This window comes from Mercenaria mercenaria, chromosome 16 (assembly GCF_021730395.1).
Source record: "Mercenaria mercenaria strain notata chromosome 16, MADL_Memer_1, whole genome shotgun sequence".
Classification (NCBI taxonomy): domain Eukaryota; kingdom Metazoa; phylum Mollusca; class Bivalvia; order Venerida; family Veneridae; genus Mercenaria; species Mercenaria mercenaria.
The window spans coordinates 12,212,817-12,234,843 of NC_069376.1; positions in this window are offsets into that span (position 1 = coordinate 12,212,817).

Here is a 22,027-nt window from a genome sequence, read left to right on the forward strand (position 1 = left end):
TGAAACTTATTTTTTCTTTTTCTATATCAATTACCCACCTCACTGGGTCAAGCCCCATAACTCTGACATGTATTTTGGCCAAATTATGCCCCCTTTTGGACTTAAAAAATTCTGGTTAAAGTTTTGCATGCAAGTACATACAGCTATTACTAAAAGGCATATAGATTTGAAACTTATTTTTTCTTTTTCTAGGTCAATTACCTACCTCACTGGGTCAAGTCCCATAACTCTGACACGTATTTTGGGCAAATTATACCCCCTTTTGGACTTAGAAAATTCTGGTTAAAGTTTTACATGCAAGTAACTATCTCCAAAACTACTACAGATATTAAATTGAAACTTCACATGTGTCTTCGGGGTTATAAAACTAGTTGATAGCACCAAGTCCCATAACTCTGACATGTATTTTGGGCAAATTATGCCCCCTTTTGGACTTAGAAAATCCTGGTTAAAGTTTTGCGTGCAAGTACATACAGCTGTTACCAAAAGGCATATAGCTTTGAAACTTATTTATTCTTTTTCAAGGTCAATTACCAACCTCACTGGGTCAAGTTCCATAACTCTTAACATGTATTTTGAGCAAATTATGCCCCCTTTTGGATTAGAAAATTCTGGTTAAAGTTTAACATGCAAGTTACTATCCCCAAAACTAATGCAGATATTGAATTGAAACTTAACATGTTTCTTCGGGGTTATAAAACTAGTTGATAACATCAAGTCCCATAACTCTGATATGTATTTTGGTCAAATTATGTCCCCTTTCGAACTTAAAACTCTTTTGATATTTAACATTTTGGGTAATAATTTCCTGCTTCTGTGACAATATTTCGAATAGTCGAGCTTGGCTGTCTTACGGACAGCTCTTGTTTTTAAAATGGTTCAAACTTTTTACCTGAAACTTTCATGATAAAATAACTATACAATGGACATTCACACAACATGTTGCATTTTAAATTGTACTGAATACTTTTTTCATCACAGAGCCACAAAGTGGTCTAATCAAATTTACTGATTTTCAATGGACAAACTTTACCAAATAGCTAAAACATTTTTCATTAGTTGAGATATTAAGGTGTTATTTTCAGCAGATATTGTAAACTAAATAAACATTAAAACGACAGTATATCAGTACACTCTGATTAATATTAGAAGAGTGGTACACTCAAACTGGGAAAAAGTGGATGGGGAAATAAATATAATATGAAATATATATGATTTTGAAGGCAAACAGGCAGATTTTCACACACTAGACTTGGATATTGGTTTCCTTAAATGCTACATTGAGCATAAGTCTTTATATTTGAGGTCCTGAATTGTATGTTTACTTATTTTGTTGGATTTCTTATATTTTCAGTACCCAAAACCCTGAAATGAAAGCGCTTGAACAATGTGAAGTTTGTCGCATAGAAGGGGATTGACCGCCTTTATGTATATAAGTCTACAACTCAGATTTGACTGAAGACAATTGTTTGGTGTTGTGGATAGGTAAATAATTCCTTTGTAAACATTTTTGATAAAAATCAGGTACTTTTCCGTGATACTGTAAAATTAAATAGACTTCGGTAAAATTGCAACGGCAATTGAAAGAAAGGTAGAAATTAGAATTATAGTGGAATAACATTATTTCAGCCAGTTTTACTATAATGACTACATTCTGAAGCATGTGTGGTAGTGAGATTAAATTAGTAATCTGTTACTTTGAAATTGGACAGGATTTTGTTCCTAATAATTGGTACAGGAAGCTGTATTCCAAGGTCAGATTGCACTTAATTATTAGCTTTGATTTGGGCTATATAAATTATTCTCACTTGGAATACAGATTACTGTACTAATTTTTACCTGAAAACAGTTAACGTTGCTTCAGATCTGGAAGTCAGTAAAAGCAAGGAATTTGAACAGACATCTGATTGATAGCTTTGTTATTCAAAGTGTTTGTTATGACACATTTTACATACGTAAGACTTGATTTTTAGCTCACCTGTCACATAGTGACAAGGTGAGCTTTTGTGATCACCCTTCGTCCGTCCGTCAACAATTTCTTGTTTGCATGATAGTGGTTTCATTTATGATTTTATTTTAACCAAACTTGCACACAACTTGTATCACCATAAGATCTCGGCTCCTTTCTTGAACTGGCCAGATCCCATTATAGGTTCCAGAGTTATGGCCCCTGAAAGGGCCAAAATCAGCTATTTTGAGCTTGTCTGCACAATAGCAGCTTTATTTATGATTTGATTTTTATCAAACTTGCACACAACTTGTATCACCATAAGATCTTGGTTCCTTCTTGAACCGGCCAGATCCCATAATGGATTCCAGAGTTATGGCCCCTGATAGGGTCGGAATTAGCTATTTTGACCTTGTCTCCACAATAGCAGCTTCATTTATGATTTGAATTTAATCAAACTTGCTAAAAACTTGTGGCACCATAAGATCTTGGTTCCTTTCTTGAACCGGCCAGATTCCATAATGGGTTCCAGAGTTACGGCCCCTGAAAGGGCCAAAATTGGCTATGTTGACCTTGTCTGCACAATAGCAGCTTCATTTATGATTTGATTTTAATGGAACTTGCACACAACTTGTATTACCACAAGATCTTGGTTCCTTTCTTGAACTGGCCAGATTCCATCATGGGTTCCAGAGTTATGGCCCATTAAATGTCCAAAATTAGCTATTTTGGCTTTTGCAGCCATATAAAGACTTCATTTATGTTTTTATTGGATACAAACTTCCAAAATATCTTCAGCAACAATAAATCTTGGATTCCATGACAAATCAGATCCAATCGTAGGTTCCAGAGTAATTATGTCTCCCACCACACAGTGGTGTGGGAGACATATTGATTTACTCCAGTCTGTCTGTGTGTGTGTGTGTGTCTGTCACAAAGCTTGTCCGCACTCTAAGTCAAACATTTCTCATCCGATTTTCACCAAACTTGAACAAAATGTGTTTGACCATAAGACCTCGGCCAAGTTCGATAACTAGCCAAATCGGTTCAGGCGTCTTGGAGTTATGGCCCTTGAATTACCAAAAATCGGTCTTTTTACTCTTGTCTGCACTCTAATTCGAATATTTCTCATCCAGTCTTCACCAAACTTAAACAAAACGTGTTTGACCATGAGACCTCGGCCAAGTTCGATAACTAGCCAAATCGGTCCGGGCATTTTGGAGTTACGGCCCTTCAATTATCGAAAAATTGGCCTTTTTACTCATGTCCGCACTCTTAATCGAACATTTCTCATCCGATCTTCACCAATCTTGAACAAAATGTGTTTGACCATGAGACCTCGGCCAAGTTTGATAACTAGCCAAATCGGTCCAGGCATTTTGGAGTTACGGCCCTTTAATTATCGAAAAATCGGCCTTTTTACTCTTGTCCGCACTCTAAGTCGAACATTTCTCATCCGATCTTCACCAAACTTGAACAAAATGTGTTTGACCATGAGACCTCGGCCATGTTCGATAACTAGCCAAATCGGTCCAGGCATTTTAGAGTTACGGCCCTTGAATTACCGAAAAAATCCGTCTGTTTACTCTTGTCCTCTCTCTAAGTCGAACATTTCTCATCCGATCTTCACCAAACTTGAACAAAATGTGTTTGGCCATAAGACCTTACCCAATTTCGATAACTAGCCAAATCCTCCCAGGCACTTTTCATTTATGGCCCTTGAATTACTGATTGGATCCACTCATCCAGACCATCTAATTGGATCCACTCGTCTAAAACATCTAGAGAAACTAACATTTTTCATCATCTAAGGGGCAGTTGTGGGAGACATGCGCTTTTCTCAAAAGCATCTCTAGTTTTATATCTGATTACCTCCCCTGATTGTAATAAATACGGATTTATATCAGTAAATACTTACAGGACTTATTTGAAATTTCATTATTGTTATTAGTTGGACTGAGACAATCAGGGTAGATAACTATGTACTGATTTTATGTCAAATTACCTCCCTTTATTTCAAATTAAAATGGGTACATCTCCATAACTAATGAAGATACTGATCTAAAATTTAATTGATGTCAACAGATTTATTTGGCAGATTCTTCTTTTGTTCACTTATAAATTTTTTTTTTAATTACTTCACATTTACGTTGCTATAAATAGCTTATTTTTAGCTCACCTGTCACAAAGTGACAAGGTGAGCTTTTGTGATCGCGCGGTGTCCGTCGTCCGTCCGTGCGTCAGTGCGTCCGTGCGTCCGTAAACTTTTGCTTGTGACCACTCTAGAGGTCACATTTTTCATGGGATCTTTATGAAAGTTGGTCAGAATGTTCATCTTGATGATATCTAGGTCAAGTTCGAAACTGGGTCACGTGCTTTCAAAAACTAGGTCAGTAGGTCTAAAAATAGAAAAACCTTGTGACCTCTCTAGAGGCCATATATTTCACAAGATCTTCATGAAAATTGGTCAGAACGTTCACCATGATGATATCTAGGTCAAGTTCGAAACTGGGTCATGTGCCATCAAAAACTAGGTCAGTAGGTCTAAAAATAGAAAAACCTTGTGACCTCTCTAGAGGCCATATATTTCACAAGATCTTCATGAAAATTGGTCAGAACGTTCACCTTGATGATATCTAGGTCAAGTTCGAAACTGGGTCACGTGCCTTTAAAAACTAGGTCAGTAGGTCTAAAAATAGAAAAACCTTGTGACCTCTCTAGAGGCCATATATTTCACAAGATCTTCATGAAAATTGGTCAGAATGTTCACCTTGATGATAACTAGGTCAGTAGGTCTAAAAATAGAAAAACCTTGTGACCTCTCTAGAGGCCATATATTTCACAAGATCTTCATGAAAATTGGTCAGAACGTTCACCTTGATGATATCTAGGTTAAGTTCGAAACTGGATCACGTGCCTTCAAAAACTAGGTCAGTAGGTCTAAAAATAGAAAAACCTTGTGACCTCTCTAGAGGCCATATATTTCACAAGATCTTCATGAAAATTGGTCAGAACGTTCACCTTGATGATATCTAGATCAAGTTCGAAACTGGGTCACGTGCCATCAAAAACTAGGTCAGTAGGTCAAATAATAGAAAAACCTTGTGACCTCTCTAGAGGCCATATTTTTCATGGGATCTGTATGAAAGTTGGTCTGAATGTTCATCTTGATGATATCTAGGTCAGGTTCGAAACTGGGTCACGTGCGGTCAAAAACTAGGTCAGTAGGTCTAAAAATAGAAAAACCTTGTGACCTCTCTAGAGGCCATATATTTCATGAGATCTTCATGAAAATTGGTCTGAATGTTCACCTTGATGATATCTAGGTCAAGTTCGAAACTGGGTCACATGCCTTCAAAAACTAGGTCAGTAGGTCAAATAACAGAAAAACCTTGTGACCTCTCTAAAGGCCATATTTTTCATGGGATCTGTATTAAAGTTGGTCTGAATGTTCATCTTGATGATATCTAGGTCAAGTTCGAAAGTGGGTCATGTGCCATCAAAAACTAGGTCAGTAGGTCAAATAATAGAAAAACCTTGTGACCTCTCTAAAGGCCATATTTTTCATGGGATCTGTATGAAAATTGATCTGAATGTTCGTCTTGATGATATCAAGGTCAAGTTTGAAACTGGGTCAACTGCGGTCAAAAACTAGGTCAGTAGGTCTAAAATTATTAAAATCTTTTGACCTCTCTAGAGGCCATATTTTTCAATGGATCTTCATGAAAATTGATCTGAATGTTCACCTTGATGATATCTAGGTCAATTTCGAAACTGGGTCACGTGCGGTCAAAAGCTAGGCCAGTAGATATAAAAATAGAAAAACCTTGTGACCTCTCTAGAGGCCATATTTTTCATGAGATTTTCATGAAAATTAGTGAGAATGTTCACCTTGATGATATCTAGGTAAAGTTCAAAACAGGGTCACGTACCTTCGAAAACTAGATCAATAGGTCAAATAATAGAAAAACCTTGTGACCTCTCTAGAGACCATATTTTTCAATGGATCTTCATGAAAATTGGTCAGAATTTTTATCTTGATAATATCTAGGTAAAGTTCAAAACTGGGTCACATGAGCTCAAAAACTAGGTCACTATGTCAAATAATAGAAAAAACGACGTCATACTCAAAACTGGGTCATGTGGGAAGAGGTGAGCGATTCAGGACCATCATGGTCCTCTTGTTAGTAACTTTTTTATTATTGGCCATAGGGAAAAACCGAGACCACTTTCCTGTGGTACAACATGGATGGTACCTCCAATGTTTAGGTATATTTTGACATAATAATCTATACCTTGTAAGAATGTTTTTCTTTTTGGTTCAATTTCTTTCCTTTGTTGTTCCTGTCCTTTGGACTTAGATATTTTTTCTGAGGACCTTCTTGTCCTCAAGTGCAATGATAACAGGTGAACGATACAGGGCCATCATAGCCCTCTTGTTAGGTTTTATATTACATTTTGACAGTTTCAGTATGGGGAAAGGTGATTGTGATGTAAATGTTCATAGAAAAGTTGCTTAGAGGGACACTTTTCTACATTTCACACTTTCTTTGCACTCAGATTGTTTTGAAATATATTTGCACATACATGCAATCGTTTAAACTGAATAAGTTTTCAATCTGAGATATTATGACTAGCTTGAGTTATATTTCAGATGTGGTTTGGCCGCAGGCCTTCCAGTCACACAGAAGATACTGGCTGGATCACGAGAAGGATCACTTCAATTGATATTAGTCATCGGAAAAATTAGGAGAACCAGTTGTAGATTCTCAAGTTGAAATTTATCAAGGTATTTGCAGAAATTTAGCCAGTTTGGAACATTCTGCAGGCAGTGATGTACATCAAAACCATTCTTTATATACATGTAGATCGGGGCTGTTTTTTGCCAGAAAGCTCCGCTGTGATACGCAACTTAAGAATTTGTTTAGTGTAAATGGTCATAATGGCTGTCTGGTTTTGTGTAATTTCACCTTAACACCAGGGATTTCTTTATTATCACTAAGTCTTTCATCACTTGTTTCACTTGGTCATAATGGCTGACTGGTTTTGTGTAATTTTCACCTTAACAGCAGGGATTTCTTCATTATCACTAAGTCTTTCATCACTTGTTTCACTTGGTCATAATGGCTGTCTGGTTTTGTGTAATTTCACCTTAACACCAGGGATTTCTTTATTATCACTAAGTCTTTCATCACTTGTTTCACTTGGTCATAATGGCTGTCTGGTTTTGTGTAATTTCACCTTAACACCAGGGATTTCTTTATTATCACTAAGTCTTTCATCACTTGTTTCACTTAGTCATAATGGCTGACTGGTTTTGTGTAATTTCACCTTAACCCCGGGGTTTTCTTTTTTTAAATCACTAATTCTTTCTAACTTTTTTCCCACTTGGTCCAGCTCTGCTATCGCACAGCAGAAAAAAATTAAAAAACGGGAAAAGCTTTTTTTGAACTTTCCCCAGTTTTTAAACAAAACATCACATCCCCACAAGGGAAACAATTGTTACAAGCACAAATTCGATATAACCTGAATTTGCCCTTAAAATATTCTTTGATTAAAAAAGGAATTTTTCTTTTATGAAACATCATGTGGGGTAAATTTTTCTTTTGTAGAGAAATATATGAGGTAGGGCATTTTTTCCTTAAGCACAACAAAAGTTCACATTTGTTGCCTTTTTTTTTTGGGGGGCCCCTACATTTTGGAGTTAAAAGGAAATTTTACAGGAAAAAGGGTACAGAAATGAAAGGGAAATGGTATTTTCCCTTTTTTTTAAAAAAAAAAAAAAAAGGGGTTTAAAAACAAATCAGTTTTTTTTATAGGTTTGACTGTAAAAAGTATTTTAAGGGGAGTTATTTTTGTCTCCGGAAACCGGCTTTCTGTTTTTCGTTTAAATGCCTAAAATTTTCCCTGAACTTTTTCTTTGTCTGTGTTATTACTTTTGGTTTAAATTCATTTGAAAATATTTATTCTTGTCTCCTGGAAACCGGGCTTTCATTTTTTCAGTTTTAAATGCAAAAATTTCCCTAAAACCCCCCCCAACCCTTCGTCTGTGTTTTTATTTGAGGGCTTTTTTCCCACTGAAAATAGTTATTCTTGTTTTCTTTTGGCCCCGGGCTTTCCCCGTCTTCATTTTAAAGGCAAAAAGTTTCCTGAACTTCTATTTCCGTTGTGTTTTTTCTTGATGGTTTTAATTCATTTAAAAATTTAGTTATTCTTGTCTCTCTGGCACTGGCTTTCACGTTTTTCAGTTTAATGCCTAAAAGTTTCCTGAACTTTTCTTTTCCCCTGTGTTGTTACTTATGGTTTAATTTCACTAAAAAATATTTAATTCTTTCTCTCTGGCACTGGCTTTCATGTCTTTTTTTAAAAAGCTAAAATTTTCCCTGAATTTTAATTCTCTGTTTTTGTTACTTGAGGGCTTAATTCACTAAAAAATATTTATTCTTGTCTCTTTTGGCCCCCGGGGCTTTAAACTCTTCAGTTTAAATCTAAAAGTTTCCTAAACCCTCTACTTTGTCTGGTTATTACTTGATGGTTTTAAAATTTCCCTGAAAAAAAGTTATTCTTGCTCTCTGGCCCCGGGCCCTTTCCCACGTTTTCCCAGTTTAAAGCTAAAAGTTACCTGAACTTTCCCTTTGCTGTTTTTATTACTTAAAGGGCTTAATTAAACTGAAAAAAGTTTTTTTTGTTCTTTTGGCACCCGGTTTTCCCCACGTCTTCGTTTAAATGCAAAAAAGTTTCCTAAACTTCTACTTTGTCTGTGTTTTTATTTGATGGCTTAATTCACTAAAAATTTATTTAAATTTTGTCTCTCTGGCCCCGGTTTTCACGTCTTCATTTAAAAAGCAAAAAGTTTTTTTTGAACTTCTATTTGTCTGTTTTAAATTACTTGAGGGGTTTAAAATTTCACTGAAAATAGTTATTTTGTTCTCTGGCACCCTTTCATGTTTTCGTTTAAATGCTAAAAGTTTCCTTAATTCTATTTTTTCTGGGGAAATTACTTGATTTTTAAATTCAATGAAAATAGTTATTTTTTGTCTCCCGGGAAACCGGCTTTCACGTCTTCATTTTAAAAATGCTAAAAGTTTCCGGAACTTCTACTTTGTCTGTGTTTTTACTTGAGGGTTTAAATTCCACTGAAAATATTTATTCTTGTCTTTTGGCCCCGGGCCTTTCACGTTTTCTTTTTAAAAAATTGCTAAAAGTTACCTAATTTCTACTTTGTCTGTGTTATTACTTGAGGGGCTTAATTCACGAAAATATTTTATTTTGTCTCTCTGAAAACCCGGCTTTCACGTCTTCATTTAAATGCTAAAAGTTTCCTGAATTTCTACTTTGTCTGTGTTATTATTCTTTGGCTTAATTCCCCTAAAAAAAGTTTTTTCTTTTTCTCTCGGGAAACCGGCTTTCACGTTTTCATTTTTAAAATGCTAAAATTTTCCCCTTAATTTTTACTTTGTTTTGTGTTATTACTTGAGGGGTTTAAATTTTCACTGAAAATAGTTATTCTTGTTTCTCTGGCACCGGCTTTCATGCCCTTCTTTTTAAAATTGCAAAATTTTCCCTAAAACTTCTTTGTCTTGTTATTACTTAAATTGGTTAATTCACTGAAAATAGTTTTTCTTTTTCTCTCTGGCCCCGGGTTTCATGTCTTCATTTTTAAATGCAAAAGGTTTCCCTGAACTTCTACTTTGTCTGTTTTTATTACTTGTTTGGTTTTATTCCCCTGAAAAAATTTATTCTTTTTCTCTTTTGGCCCCGGGGCTTTTAAAGTCTTCATTTAAAATGCAAAAGTTTCCGAACTTCTATTTTGGGCTGGGGTTATTATTTGATGGTTAAATTTCACGAAAAAAATTTTTTTATTTTTGTCTCCCCTGGCCCCGGGCTTTCATGTTTTTCAGTTTAAATGCTAAAATTTTCCCTGAACTTTACTTCGTCTGTTTTAAATTACTTGAGGGAAAAAATTCACTAAAAATTTAGTTTTTTCCCTTGTCTCTCTGGCACCGGTTTTCCCCAATGTTTCATTTTAAAAATGCTAAAATTTTCCCGGGAACTTCTACTTCGTCTGGGGTTAATTATTTGATGGTTTAATTCACTAAAAAAATATTTAAATTCTTGTCTCTCTGGGCCCCGGCTTTAAGTCTTCTTTTTAAAAAATGCTAAAAGTTCCTAAAACTTCTCCCTTCGTCTGTGTTGTTATTTGGAGGGGCCTTTTTTTCATTGATAATATTATTCTTGTCTCTCGGGCCCACCGGCTTTCCCCGTCTTCATTTTTTATTCACTGAAAATAGTTATTTGCCCTCTCTGGCACCGGCTTTCACGTCTTCATTTAAAAATGCAAAAAAGTTTCCTGAACTTCTACTTTGTCTGTTTTATTATTGATGGTTTAATTCACGGGAAAATAGTTATTCTTGTCTTTTCTGGCCCCAAACTTTCACGTCTTCTTTTAAAAATGCAAAAATTTTCCTGAACTTCTACTTTGCCCTGTGTTATTATTTAAGGGTTTAATTCCCCTGAAAAAATAGTTTTTCTTTCTCTCGGGGCCCCCGGGTTTCATTTTCTTCATTTTTTAAATGCAAAGTTTCCTAAAACCTTCTACTTCGTCTTTTAAAATTACTTGATTTTTTTAAAATTCACTAAAAAAATAGTTTTTCCCTCATAAAAAATTGTTTCTATGAAACTAAGACCTTTAATTTTTTTCTTATCAGTCTTTCCTCAGTCATCCCCCTAAATTAAATAAATTTTCGGGTTGAAGTTTTGATAAATTTTTTTTTAAAATTAAAAAATGCTTTGAAGTGCCGGGTGTTTTTCCCTGTTTTATAAAATTTATAGTTTCCCCAAACCCCAAAACATGTATATGTAGCATTTAAATTTAGAAGGGGGCAAAAAGAAAAATAGGGTCTGATCATGTCTAAACCATAACTGCCATTTTTCCCAAGGGATTTTTAAATTGATTGGCTTAAATTTTCACTGAAATTGGGGCAAGATTCATGGGGCAAGACCAGACCCCAAGCCCAAGGACAAAGGTCACATTTTGAGGTTCAGGTTCTTTTTCATTTTTCAAGCCAGTCTTCCATAGGGGTTTTTTCAAATTCCCAGGCACAAATGTTTTTTTTAATAAGTTGAAGGTCACTCTTTTTCCAAACACCCCTAGTTTAAAAATTTCATGTCACAGAAGGGGTAAAAGGGTTAACTTGGTCCTTTTTTTGTCCAGGCCATAGCCTCCCTTTTTTAAAAAGGGAAATTTTTAAAAGGTTTATTTGGCACAGATTTTCCCTACCCTTTCGTTGATATTTCAAAATTAAAGGGATCCAGCCCTCTAGCCCAAGGCAAGTTCACATAAAAGAGGTAAAAGGGGTTAACCATGGGTCTTGCTTTTTGGGTCCCGTCCATTGCTCTGCCTTTTGTAAAGGGAAATTTTTAAAAAAAATCATTTGGGCACAAAAATTCCTCATTAAGGGCGTGTGCTTCCCCCAAAAACCCGGGGTCCCTTTTAAAAACAGTCAAGGTCACAGTTAGATGTTAATTTAAAATTTAAACATCACAAAAAAAAAATTTTATTTGTTGAATGTAAGCCCCAGACACCCCTAATCCCCAAGGTCAGGTAAACCTTTTTGGGATTTTTGGTAATTTTTGTTGCCAGTAACTTTTTGATGAAATTTGGTGTTGGTATAAATATTCCCCATTACAAGACATAAACATATAAAAAATTTTGGGGCCCACAGGCCCCCCCCATTTAAAAAATTTTTTTTTTCTTTTTTGAAACATGAAATTATTTCCCCTTTTTAGCTCATCTGATTTTTTAAAAAAAAAATAAAGATTTTAAGGTTCATCACTTGAGGGGTTGTCGGCGTGGGCATCGGCGTTGCGGGCTTTCCCCCTGGTTAATTTTAAATGTTTAGGTCACTTTCTCTAAATTTATAAAAGCAAATTGTTTTGAAACTTGGAAGCCCTTTTTCCCATCATAAGCTGCCCCTGTAAAAGAAAGGGAAACATAACCCATTTGTTTTTGAAAGATTTGGGGGCCCCTTTTTTTACTTAAAAAATTTTTAGATTTTTTGGTTAATTTTATGTTTAGGTCAACTTTTCTCCTAAACATAAACGCTATTGCTTTAAAAACTTGGAATACTTTTTCCCACCATAATAAGCAGACCCTGTCATAAAGGGAAAAAACTCCATCTTGCTTTTTGCAAAAATTTAAAACCCCCTTTTTGGGATTAGAAAAATATTTTTCCCTTGGGTTAAGTTTTATGTTTAGGTCACTTTTATAAAAAAACTATAAAAAGCTATTGTTTTTTAAAAACTTCCCAACATTTGTTCCCCCATCATAAGCTGACCTTTCCAGCAAGAAACAAAAACTCCCATCCTTTTTTTTGCAAGTTTTTTGGGCCCCCTTTTGGACTTAGAAAAAAATCAGATTTTTTGGGTTTAAATTTTTTGTTTAGTCAACTTTTTTCCTTAAACTATAAAAAGCTTTTGCTTTGAAACTTAAACCACTGTTCCCCATCATAAGCTGACCCTGTCCCGCAAAAAAACATAACTCCACCGGGCTTTTTGCAATAATTATTGCCCCTTTGGACTAAAAATCTTTTTTCTTGGTTGAGTTTAATGTTTAAGGAACTTTTCTCATAAACTTTTAAAAAGCTTTTTTTTTTAAAACTTGCAACATTTTTTTCACAATCAAAAGGGGGACACGAACATAAAAAACCCAAAACTCACATTGCTTTTTGAAAGCCATGATGGCCCTTTTTAGACTTAGAAAATCATGGGAGGAAAATATTTTTTTATAAAAAAAAAATCAATGGGGCGCGGGCCCACCCGAAAGGCGGTGCTCTTGTTTTTTTTTTTTAAATAAATTTACAATGTATTTATATCAGTTTTCCAGAATTTTTTAAAAATTTTAAAAGTAGATAATTTGTTTTTGAAAAGACTGTTTGAAACCATATAAATGTAAAAGGAATTTCCTTGTTTTTTAAATTTAAACCCCCCCTTTAATTTTAAAAAAAATTTCCCCTTTTTATTTTAATTCCCCCCCTTTCACTTTTTTAAATTAATCCCTTCCCTTTAATATGACAAAAAATATTTCCTTTTATTTTAATTAATTCCCTTCACTTGTTTATTAATACCCCCCTTTTAAATTATGACAAAATTTTCTTTTAATTTTAAAAATTTCTTTTCTTATTTAAAGATAAAAATACGTAAAACCTTTTATTTATGCATATAAAGCATTTAAAAGCATTCAAAAATTTTTAGATTTCCAGACTTTTTTTCCAAACAAACAAAACGTCTGTGTGAATTGTGGGTATTTAGTTTTGTTTTAGGGTACCTATAGTTTAAAAAAGAAAATTGTGTTTGCATGAAATATTTTTTTGTAAAAAAATGTTCCCTAAGCCGGGGAAATTTTGCTAAAATTTTTTTTGTTTTTTTCTACAAGAAACTGAAAACCTTCACTATCTGGGGAGTAAATTTAAACCTTGAGTTTTGTTTAAACAAACAGCCAAACATCTTCCCCAAAAGATTCCATGCAGAAACCTTCTGATGAAAGATGTACCTGTTTTGCAAAGGTAAAGCGGCTTGGAAAACGGGAAATATTGGGAAATTATAAAACCAATAAAAAAAAAATACACAAAAAACCTTATAGGGCATGTAAAAATTTTTTTTAGCTCCCCTTTGCTCATTTAAAAGTTTTTTGTGTTTCCCTAAAAGTCCAGATCTTTTTGTCAGTCTGTTGAAACATTTAGCTTGTGGTGCTTAGAGGCTGTTTTTTTCAATGATTTTCATAAATTTTTTTGTCAGAATGAATAAAATTTTTTAAAAACTAGGCCAGGTTCAAAAAAGGGGTCTTCTGGGTAAAAAACTAGATCACTAGCTCAAGTAAAAGAAAAGCTTTTTGTGTATGAGATAATGTTTTTTTCAACTGCCCTTCCCATAAATTTTTATTTAAAAATTTTAAAAACCCTGATAAAAAATCAAGGCTAAATTTAAAAAAGGGGGCCCTTTTTAGGAAAAAAAAATTTCACAAGGTAAAATCAAAGAAAAACCTTGTGAAAAGCATAAAGGCTATTTTTTTTCGCTAAATCTTCATGAAATTTTGCCCGTATAAATTTGCCTAAAGGGGGGGGTTTCTGCCACAATTTTTTACATAAAACGCTTTGGAAAAAAACTTAAAAAATTCTTCTTTTTTAAAAACCAATAAGCCGGGGCCCCTTTAATATTATGTATTTAGCTTTCCTTTTGGGTTTCTGCCAAAACTTTTTAAAATTTAAAGCCCTGTGGGGGAAAAAAGGGGCCATGCCTGGGGGATCTCGGGTTTTTCAAGATTTAAAAATGGGAAAAAAAACACAAAAAAGCCCTTCTTCCCCCTTAAAAACCCCAAAGGGTTAGGTTTTTAGTATTTAGTATTTTGCCCTTAAAAATTTTCCTAGTGTTTCTCTACCAATTTTTTAACCCCCAGCCAAAAGTGGTGGGGGTTAATGGGAAATTTGGTTTTCCTTCCGTCCTTCTGTCTTTCCCGCCTTCCGCCCTTCTACCATCTGTCCTTTAACACTTTTTGTCCGCTGAAAACTCCTAAACCCTTAAAGGTTTTTTTATGAAATTGGGGTCAAATGATCCCCTCATCAAGCGTGTGCAGAACCCTTGTGTCACCCTTTTCAGTCAAGGTAAAGGGTCACAAAGTAAAAGGGTTTGAGTTTTTCCCTTTTTGTGCCCGCTCAAATTTCTCCTAAACCCCTTGAAAGAATTTTAAAAAATTTGGGGTCAAATGACCCCCACCTATAAAGACGATTTTTGCGGGAACCCATAAGTCAGCAAGGTAAGGTCACAATTTTAGGGTAAAAGGGTTTTTGACCCTTCCCCATTTTGTGTCCGCTTCTATATCCCCAAACCCCCTTTTGGGAAGGGAATTTTATAAAATTTGGGGTAAAATTGATCCCCTTATAAAGACAATTGAAAAAAATATGAGTCACCCAATGCCGGCTAAAGGGAAAAAGGCCCACAATTTTGGGTGAAAGATTTGAGCTTCCTTTTTGTGCCCCGCACTTATCCCCCAAACCCCCCTTAAAGGGAAAATTTTATAAAATTTGGGTTAAATGATACCCATCAAGCAATTGCAGAACCAATGAATCAGCCTTTCCCCGGCTAAAAAGGTCAAGGCCCAAAAAAACCCCCCTTAGGGTAAATATTTGACCCTTTCCCTTTTTTGGTTTTCGCTCTCTATCCCCTAAACCCTTAAAGGATTTTCACAAAACTTGGGTCAAATGATCACCTCATGGAAAAGAAATTTGTGCAGAATCTATAAAACCACCCTTTTGGCTGGTTCAAGGCCAAGGTAAAACTGAAAGTCAAATGTTTTGCCTTCCATTTTGTGCCCTGCTCGGGATCTCCAAATTCCCCTTAAAGGATTCATTTTGAAACTTAGGCCCAAATAAAAAACCTCAAAAGGTAAAGTCCCAAGAACTCATGAATCACCTTCCCGGTTCAAGGTCAAGGTTAAAAATGAAAGGGTCAATTTTTTGGCCTTTCATTTGTTCGGGCTCTTTTTACCCCCTTTAACCCCCCTTAAAAGGGAAATTTTTTAAAAAAACTTTGTTCAAATGATCACCCATCAAAACGTTTTTGCAGATTAGGGAGTCAGCCATGCGGCTAAAGGGTCAAGGTCCAACTTGGGGTAAAAATTTTTTGACCTTCCCTGAAAGCCCACTCGGTATCTTCAAAACCCCCTTGAAAGATTTTCATAAAAACTTGGGTAAAAATTTATCCCGCAAAAAAACAAGGGGTTCACCCATTTAAAATCAAGGTAAAGGTCACAATCAAGGCCCAAAGGTTTGAGCTCTGTATTTTAAAAAACCCTTAAAGGGAAATTTTCATAAAAATTTTGGGTTTCAATGATCACCTCATCAAAAAAAATTGTGCAAATTCATGAGTCCCATGTCGTTTAAAGGGTCAAGGTCACAGCAAAAAAGGTCAAATTTTTTACCCTTTCCCCAAACCATACATTGGCGGGGGGGAAATTTTTTAGTGCCCTTTTTAGACGGCCTTTTTTTTCAATTTAATTTTCCCGGGGGTAAAAAGGGAGGCCCGGGCCCTTTGGGGGTCCAAATTTTAAAACATAGACTTAAAATGTATATGAAAATTCAAGGGGCCCCAGGCCTTTGATAATTTTTGGTTTGGTAGCATTGCCTAGTGAATCTCTAACAAGTTTGTTCAAATTTTGGGGGAAAAAGAGGCTCTGGGGGTTGCCTTGGTGGTCACATTTTTTAAAAAAAAAAAGTTTTTTTAGGGAAAAAAAACTTTTTTAAAAAAAATCAGATCAAATTTTTTGGTTTATGAACCCCCAAACAAATTTCGGATCACTTTACTTTTGGGCTTTTAAACCCTTTTTACCTACTTTTTGTTTTTTTAAAAATACCTGAGCCTTGAAAAAATTTTGATGACAAGGCAGTTTTGCACACGATTTTTTAAAACTGGGCTTTCAGTCACCATAAATGTGACTTAAATGAACTACCTTCTTTTATATAGTTCTTTAAAAATTTTTGCATCCATTTAAAACATGAAACTCATATTACTCCCGGTGAAACCCAAACCCAGGGTCACATGAACCCCCTTGGGTTTTCTTTTTCTAGGGCCCCTTTTCCCGTCTAATTTTCAAGTTTTAAACTCTGGGAAATTTTTTTTAGGGGCAAAATTTTGCCCCCTTTTAGACAGTTTTAAAATTTTGCATGCCCAAATTGCTGGGCAAAAATTTAAAGCAGTGTTTAATGAAAATTAACGTTTTTCGTCAAGTTAAAGAACTAGTGGTAGTATAAATCCCATCACCCCCTGTCATGAAATTTTTGGTCAAATCCGCCCCCCCTTTTGGGTTTTGTTTTTTCTTTTCAAGTTACTGGATTGAAACCCCGATAGATTTTTTTAACTTTTAGGGTAAATTTTCCCTGCTTCGGGGGAATAAAGTTGGAATAGTCAAGCAATTTTCTTTTCTTACAGACAGCTCTTTTCTTTTTAGGGTCATCGGGTTTTTTGAAAGAAAAAATGATGGGGTTAAATTTTCCCTCACTTGTGAGCTCCCTGTTTTCCCTTTCCTCCTAAAAAAATGAAAGATATTGCTTTTAAACTTTTCAAAACTGGTTTTACCATCAAAAGTGACCCTTTTAGAGCAAGAAACAAAAAACCCAACCTGCTTTTTGCAAGAATTAAGGCCCCCCTTTAAAAATTAGAAAAAATCTATTTCTGGTTAAATTTTTTTTTAGGTTATTTTCTTTTTCCCCAAACTATCAAAGCAATTTTCTTTTAAACTTGTTGTTTACCATATAAGTGACTCTGTACAGCAAGAAAATAAAATCCTTTCCCGCTTTTGCAAAAATTATGGGCCCTTTTTTGGGCTTTGGAAATTTAAGGGATAACAAAAATTTCTATTTTACAGAGACAAAAAAAAATTAGATGACGTTGCCCAAACCCCAAAAACCCCCCAGGGCCCTTGTTTTTAAAAATTTTCTAGAAAATTTTTCAGTTTCCAAAATGGAAAAAAAGGGGACCAAAAAACTCACAAACTTGGGTTCAAGCAGTATTGCCCGTAGCTTTAAATTTTCGAAGATGCCAAAAATTTAATAAAGGGGGATAAATGTTATTGGAAGTTATTATGGCCCGTTAAAAAAATCTTTCTTGGTTATATCTTTTAAAAAAGTCCCTTTCAGGAAAAAAAAAAGGAAAAAGGTTTCCCCTTAAAGACAAGCTAAAAGTTTGATACAAGAACTAAGGACAAGAATGTTGTTATTCATGGAAACATCAGAGTTTTACAGGTTTTTTGGAACAGGTAATTTTAAAATCGTCAATTAACAAAATCCTGGGATATGTTGGATGCTTTTAAATTTTTTTTATAATTGGATAACAAATATTTAAAGGGATTTTAATCAACTTTTATTTCATCAAAAATAAACTGTTAATATTTTCAAACTGCTTTAAAAAAGTGTCCCCGGGTACAAAAAAATTTAAAACAAAATTTATTTAACTATTAAAAAGAAAAAGAAAGTTTAGTGTCTATAAACTTTTACTGGTAATTTTGTATTAATTTTTATAATATGTTGAATTGAAACATCTCAAAACCCTTTGCCCCTCTGGATTTTGGGGTTTGGGGCCCCCACGGGGGGCAATTTAATTCTTCATATGCCTGAGGGGGAAACCATCCAGTTGGCTTATGGGGGTCCCAAGGTTTTTAAAACCCAAAGTACCCGCTTCGTGATGAAAAAAACCCCAGAGGAGCACGGGGTTTCGGTCTTTCAAGGGAAAAGTTTCCCCTTTTTAAAATTTGGGTTTGGTTGGTTTGGGGGCGAAAGTTTTAAACAAAATAAAACATAAATCAATCAAACAATTTTAAACCCCTGTTTTTCTTGCCCAATTTTTTTTGACAAATTGGTTTTAAATCTTAGTGCAGTATTTCCTGTTCATGCCCCCTTTTTAAATTTAAAAAATTCTATAACTCTCAAATAAATTTTAAAAAAATTATTCCCCTTTTTGGGGTTTAAAAGGGGTTTCAATAAAATTGGGTTTTTCTCCAAAGACAAAGCTTTTTTTGAACTGAAACATCAGCCCAAACTTAAAAGTTTGGGGCTTTTTCACTGGGGCTCAGTTATTAAAGGTATGGGGTTTGTTTTAGATTTAAAATTGTTTTATCAAAATACCCCATATATTTTCACAAGGTCCAAAAAAACCCGGCACCAATTTCTCATGAATTATGCCCCCCTTTTACTTAAAATTTTTAAGGTTTAAATTTTTTTTGCATTTTTGCTATTTCTCATTTTTTAATGGGTACTTTTGATTAAGAATTGAAAAAAGTTGTTCCACATTTTCCCCCCACTTCATTTGACACAAAAAGCATAATTTTTTGCACCAAAAATTTTATAAATTATGCCCAATGTTTGATTTTGAATTACAGTTTTTTAGGTTTTTAAACAATTAAACTTTATCTTCTTATTTCTTTTTATTTTTGGGCACAGCCTAAAGCTATTGGGCAATTTTTCTTTATCCACCAAAAGAGTCATTTAAACCCCAGGGGACAGCCCAGTTTCCTAAAAATGCCAGTTTTCACTTTCCAGGTCGAAATAGTCCCCGGGCCCTTCGTTTCCCCATAACAGGGTCTTGAAAAACCAGCAAGGAAAAAATTTAAAAATATTCAATAAACCCAAAATAACAACCAAATGCATAAAAATTTAATGAAGTCGTTAATAATTTTTTCAATCTTGATTTCAGGGAATAAAAAGAGGAGGTTTCCCAAAAATTGCCCCCTTTTTCAGTAGGGTTTTAAAAAGACTTGGAAACGTCAAACAAAAAAAAACATTGCAGGTTAAACATGCGGAAGATTGGGTTTTTTTAATCGATAATTTTTTTTCCCCCTTTTTAAAAAAACAGGTTTTATTATGGGAAAGTTTTAGGAGGAGGGCAGGCGGGGGGCAAACCCCCAGACTTTGTCCGGGGCTTAAACTTTTGCATGGAATTTAGGGATTTCGATGAAAATTGACCAAATGTTTTTCCATTATGAGATGGAGTGTCCTACCCTAGAACCGGGGCCCTAGGTCTAACGTCAAGGTCACACTTAGAGGTCAAATATCAAAGTTTAAGAAGACTGTTTTTGGGGCATAATTTCTTCATGCACGGGGGGATTTTGATTTTAGCTTGGCACAATGGAAAGGGAGGGCATGCCGGTCCCCAAATTTAAAAAATTCTTCCCTTTGTTGTTTCTAAAAAAGCTTATGTTGTTTTCCTTTTTTGGTTAAATTAGGGAGGGAAAAAAAGGAGACCCCTTTCTGTAATACTTATGCCCTGTTACATCCAAATTTTTAGGTGTCTTTTAACCAAATTCTCCTTGGGGAAAAGGGTTTTTTTTGGGACTTAAATTTTTTTAAAGATTATTGTTAAAAAATCTACAAAAAATAATTTTTTATTGTAAATTTTTAAAAATTGACCGTAGGGAAAAAACCCAAAACCCCTTTTTTGTGGTAAACATTGGTGTTTCTTTCAAATTTTTTGGGGGTATTTTAAGGTTTTTTCAAATGGGTAAGGAGCTTTTTTTTTATTTAGAAAAAAGAAGAAAATTTCAATGATAAATAAACAACCCAAAAATTTTAAAAATTTCCCTTTTCCCAAAAACAGGTGTAGTATAAAAAAAATTTTCTGTGAATTGGGGGGATATTGTGACATTCGGCAATCTTGTTTATACAAAAGGGGTAAAATTTCACTGAAGTTCTGGACACCACAACTTTTAAAATTTTTTATTTTCTGTAAATTTCATCATTTTCTTTCAAGTTATCGGTATCGTATCAACAATTTAAAAAAACTGTTTTTCTGAAAATAAATTTATTTTAAAGTTTTTCGGTTTTTTATCGAAAAAAAAACGGTGAATTATATCCTGATAAAAATCATGGCCACTCAGGGGAAAATTATCAATCCGTTTCCCAGATTAACGTTTAAAAAGTTTACCCAGCATACTGAAAGCCGGGAAAAAAATAAAAACCGATGACGTTCCCATAAAAAAAGTCCTTTTTTGCGAGGGTTCCTGATAAAATTTCCCCCAAAAATTTTTACATTTCCCTTGAAATAAACACAACCCAAAAGTAAGGTTTTTTGAATAAAAAAAACAGAAAAAAAATTTTTGGAATCGATTTTTAATTTCCGGTAATTTCCTTTTGTGAACACCAAAAGTTGTTTTTTTCACTCGTTGGGTGCGCCACCGTGAAAAAACAAAAAAAAAAAATTTTGGGGCCCACTCGGTGAAAAATTTTAACGTGTATTACCCCAAAAACCAAAAAATTTTCCTCTATATTTAAACCCTTTTTTTTAGCCTTTTATGTTTAAAAGGGGGGCTTTTTTGATCGCCTGTGTCCGTTGTCTTTTTCGCCGTCCCTTCGTCCGTCGTCAACCCAAAAAGACTGTTTTAAAGCTCTAGAGGCCAAAATTTTATCTTTATTTAAAGAAAAAATGCTACCCCAGTAAAATCTTGGGGCAAAATTTGATATTGGATTATCTGGGGTCAAAAACTAGGGACCCCGGTTTAAATCAAAAAAAAAGTTTGTTTTAAAACTCAGAGGGCACAATTTTAGCCCAAACTTAATGAAAATTGGTCAAAAAGCCCCCCTTAAAAAAAATCTTACAAAAGTTTGGGGGGGGGGGGGTTTTTGGGGTCAAAAACTGATCCAGGTTTAGATTTAAGGAAAAGCTTGTTAAAACGAGGGCCAAATTTTTAACCAATAATTTAAAGAAAAATTGGTCGAAAAGTTTGCCCCTTTTAAAAAAAATTGGGCGGGGTTCGATATTGGGGGCCCTCTGGGGTCAAAAAATGGGCACAAAGGGGCAAATCCAAAAGGAAAAATTTGTTAACACTGAAGGGCCCCAAATTTTTGACTATATCTTCATGAAACTTGGCCGAACGGGTTTAAAATTTTTGATTGAAAGGGCCCAGTTTTTAATCTGGGAAAATGTAGGGTAAAAACCCAGGCACAAGGTTTAAATCAAAGGAAATGCTTTTAACCCTAGAGGCCACATTTTAACCTATCTTTAAAGAAATTGGGCCGAATGTTAATCTTGATGACCCGGAGGTTTAAATTCAAATCTGGATCAGGTGGGGCAAAAAAATAGGTCCCCCGGGTTTTTTAAAACAAAGGGAAAAACTGTTAAAAACTCTAGAAAGGGCACAAATATTGGGCCCCAAACTTTAAAGAAAATGGGTCAAAAATTTTTTCCCTCAATAAAATTTTTGGATGTTTTGAAAAAATTGGGGGCATTGAGGGCAAAACTAAAAACATCAGGTCAAATTTAAAGGAAAAATTGTTTAAAACTGTAGTGGCCCCATTTATTCCATAACTTAAAAGAACCCGGTCCCGAATGTTTTTTCTTTATGATCGTTGGTCAAATTTAAATCTGGGTCAAAGGGGGGGGGTCAATAAATAGGTCCCCTAGGCAAATCAAAGGAAAAGCTTTTAACACTCTAGAAGCCAAAATTTTTGACCCGTATGATTTTAGGTCCCGTTTTTAATCGGGAATGTGAGGTCAAAAAATGTAAGTTTAAAAGGCAGAAATCGGCGAGTTATCTTC